Raw genomic sequence first — 4,491 nt, 5'->3', positions numbered from 1 at the left:
ATTTTGGAGTGTGTGGCTTTTGAAGTACAAATTTCAACCGAAGTTTTAACTTGATTGTTTTGGAAGATTTTGGCTATGAAGGCATGGCTAGCAACTCTTCTCTTGCAAGAGGCATATCCCACAGACGTTCTGCTAAGGATTGGCTATAGATAGCCATAGTGGCTTCCTCCTTGGAGTAGTGGGCATCTTCTAGCGCTTGCAGCATGTCTCTTTGCGTTGTCCTCCTCATGCCTTTTATCATGATTTGCTTTCGTGTACTCTTTACTGTAGTGTTGGACTACCTCCGAGCCCTTTGCATCCATTCGACTAGCAAATTCAAATAATGCTACAATGAACGGCCCTATCTTTGAATGAGCATTAGACAAGCTCAAGTCTTTTTTGGCAATTTCGATCATTAGTTGTGAGTGCAGTAGATGTGCCCCCATGAAATCTTGGTTCCCTTCTCAGCTGCAATGAGCGTAAGAATCTTTGCTCATAGTATTAGTCTTAATGAAAAGTAGCTACATTTGTTCGAGATACCAAACAAATTGTTGTCGTATCTTGTACATTATTGATGAAAAAGTAGTTCTTTTGTGTCTCTGGGGGGCCGAACTCCTTCTGCATTTCGGATTCGACATCTTTTTTTGTAGACAACCTCCTCATTTATGATAGGAAGCTGAAAAACCTGTGCAATAATATCAGGGGAAAGCATGATATTCCTAGCAAGCATACCTCCAGTGCATTGGAAACTTTTGTATTGTGTGAGAACATGCGGGGAAGCCTTCCATGATGCTCAAGGCAAGCTAGCATACTGCAAAAGCCAATCTTTTTCAGCCATTTTTGATGCTTTGACAAGTCCCACGATACCTTGACATTGGCGAAGCTTGCAGTGAGCATCTGCTTTTTCTGTGGTGGAAGTGGTGGTTCGTCATCTGATTCCATCTCCTCTAGATCTGGGATGTCTACAATCTTCTCCACAATTGGGATTTGGTGTGGGATTTTCTGAGTAGGGGTGAGATACCAATTAGGAGCCATGGCTGCATCAAGGAGCACTGCTATAGTTAAGAGTTGGAGGTTTGGCTCAGGCTCTTCAACTAGGCTGGGAAATGTGAGGCGATGGCCACATTTGGGTGCCATATGTAGAGGAGGCTTGTGGGAAAATCCATCAGTGCCGCATGCAATGAACTAGCAGTGGTTTTTGGTGTGTATGAGGAACTACTTATCATCTTTCATTTGGCATTGTGGGAGGTATGCTTGATGACGGAGTATGTCGGGGAGACGTTGGGGAGAATGAATCAGAGTGGGGTCAGATCGAATGAGAAGTGTGGCACGTTTCAGGCCTTTCCGGAGTCGGAGGCATTCAGCCACTCGTGGGCACTTATTGGCATCAGAGTTGGACACTGTGGTCAGAGTCGGAGTGTACTTGGAGTGCTTAGGCATTTGCATTGTATCTATTGGATTAAAGTCAGATGGTTGTCGGATGGTCGTTGGGGCTTTCTGAGTCTCTCTAGGACTCAATTCCAAAACAATAGTGTAAAAGTCCAAGATATTTGATGTAAAACTCTATAGATAAGTCTTGTTTCAACTTCTTGATGAAGCTATCATTGCTTCCTATCACAACTAGATCATCTACGTACAAAAGTGCAATAGTAATGTCTTCCCCTTGAACTTTGTAGTAGAGTGTGATCTACATTGGATTTCATATATCCCAGATTAGCAAAATACTAATGAACTCTGCTATACCAACTTCTGGATGCTTACTTTATGCTATAGAGAATTTTCTTGAGATCGCAAACCTAATTCTCTTTCGCTGATCCTGATGGTTGCTGCATGTAGAATTCCTCATCTATGTAACCATTGAGAAAAGCATGCTTGACATCTAGCTAGTACACATTCTATCCACTACATGTCACTAGTGATATCAAGAACCATATGGAATCCATCTTTGCTACTAGAGCATAAGTTTCATCATAATCCTAACCATATTACTGTGCAAATCATTTTGCAACTAGTTTGGCTTAGTATCTTTCAATGCTTCCATCTGGATTGTACTTTAATTTGTAAACCCATTTGTTTGTTATGGCCTTCTTTCCTAGTGGAAGGTCGCAAACCTCCCAAGTATTGTTCTTGTACAAAGCTTCCATTTCTTCATTCATAGCAATTTGCCATTCTGGCTTGTCATCTACATCTTCACAGTACACTGGCTCTTCTATAGCCATGATGGTAGTCAACCTGAATTGCTTTGCCTTTCTGAGCATATGGTAATCTGGCTGGTTGTTTTCTTTCCCTAGTAGACCATCTGAGTTGCTGCACTTTTGAGGTTATCTTTGGCAGTTCTTGCTCTTCTTGATCAAGCTTTTTTGTAGGTGATTGCATAATTGGTGTATCTATCTCCACTGAATTTGAGGTTTTGAAATCTAATTCCTCATGAAGAATTACATCTCTAGGGATCATACAACTTGTATGCTTTGCTTTCTTCACTATAGCCAACCATGATGCATTTACGTGACTCCACATGTAACTTTCTACAGTGACCGATGATCGTCATGTATGTGGGCATATACTATGCAAACAAACATGCAGAGATGCCCAATGTGTGGCTTGTTTCTAGTGAATGCTTCACAAGGTGTCATACCATGAATCAGTTTGGTCAGAAGTCGATTAAGCAAGTAGTGATTCGGAAGTTGCTTCTCACTATGCATTGCTCTAGCACTGTCTTCCAAAGTACCATTCTTTCTTTTAGCTCTTACATTCTGCTGAGGAGTATTTACAGATGTGAATTGTATTCAAATGCATTACTTCTACAAAAGTTCATAATGCTAAAGACATGTATTCACCTCCGCTGTGTGATTTCATGACTTTGATCTTTCTTCCTGTTTGGTTCTCAACCATGGCTTTGAATTCTTGAAATCTAGAAAAGAATTCAAATTTCGCTTTCAAAAATTAGACCGAACAAATATTTGTTGTAGTCATCGATGAAAGTCAGGTAGTAGAGCGAACCATGATGTTGCGGGTCATAACCCCATACATATGTATGTTCACACCAAGCTACTAGTGCATGAAACAATCCCCAATCCATCATTGTGCGTGCTGCCGGTGTTGTCGATTCACCAACATATTCAAGAGTGCAAACATAAAGGATATGATCATGATGACTGTGCGAATAGCTTAAGCATCACCTTCACAATCTTCTAGTTCTCTTAAACGGGTTGCAATCTCTTATAACGGAGTTCTTCCAGGCATCTTCTTTATCACATCAAAAAACACATGCCCATACCAGGCACAACATGCAATCCATTACACCTGAGACCGTTTAGTAAGGTGGGATGAATCCAATACCAAACGTACCTGGCGTCTCTACCAAAAGAGATGTGACATGAAGTTGGGAGTAATAAACTTCACGCACCTCTTCACTTCCTGATGCTTTCAAACTGAGTGATAGAGATATTCATCACTGGGAAAGGGACATTAAAAAGAATCTTTTATACCAAGAGACCACACCATACTATCCTCCCTTGGATGAGAATGAAGATGGTAACATCCCAAGTGATGTTGTACTCGAGCATAGGGAAAAGGAAAGGATGAGCGGAGGCCATAATCTCAGCAAGCCGGTTTGTGCCAAAGAGAAGAGCGATACGTTGTTGAAAGAAGATCTTGTGGCTCAACACGTCATGAACTGATATATATCGAGGAGTTTGAAGGGCCTGATTGGGTCGGATGGGTTGGTTCTGAGGAAACATTGCACCTCCTTCATAGACACCATTACACTTAGCCAAAACACTCTCCAAATGTTATAAGACACAAAGACCCATAACTTTCAACAAAGGCATGATATTAAATATTCAAACACGTATTGAGATGCATCTTGAAATGGGCTTCACTTTGATATAAGTTTCGTAAGAAATAGAGAAGCGGTCGGAAAGATATGGGCAGTTTACTGGACGGGGGTAAAAATTGTCTCCATGCTTAAACTTCATCAATGATCCAAGTCCCATAGAGGTTGCCTAGGAGGGAAGGAAGAGCTCCCTTTGTCACTTGGGAAATAGATAAACCATGTATGTGCAATGAGCAGCCAAATAGACAACACTTTTAAGCACTTTGGAAGAGAAAATAATGGAAAAAGGAAAGAGACACTCAAGAGAGAGAACTTGAAGTGACCTTCATTACCAATAGAGTGAGACTCCACTCCAATGTAACTCAAAATACTACAAACACAAGGAAGAAGAAGAGGTTTCATACGTACGAGAGTGAGCAAAAACTCCAAGACTACTCATAGAGAGAGAATGAGATGGACTCAAGAGTCTACATAAGAGAATGTCTACAAGAGGGAGAGAAGGCTCATGGAAGAGGCTTAAGGAGACTAGAGCTACAACAAAATGAGGCCTAATGGTGGAAGAGATGATGAACAAGGGAGAGGAGGGCTCCTTTTATAGAGATTTTGTCACCCTCCTTCACCCATTTACAATTGCTGCCTATAGATTCTTTTCCCCATCAATCACATAAGCCCATACA

The sequence above is a fragment of the Dipteris shenzhenensis genome, chromosome 2 (genome assembly GCF_047967505.1).
Source record: "Dipteris shenzhenensis isolate YYH24624 ecotype China chromosome 2, Dip_SZ_1.0, whole genome shotgun sequence".
Lineage (NCBI taxonomy): Eukaryota > Viridiplantae > Streptophyta > Polypodiopsida > Gleicheniales > Dipteridaceae > Dipteris > Dipteris shenzhenensis.
Note: the sequence above shows the minus strand (reverse complement) of the source record.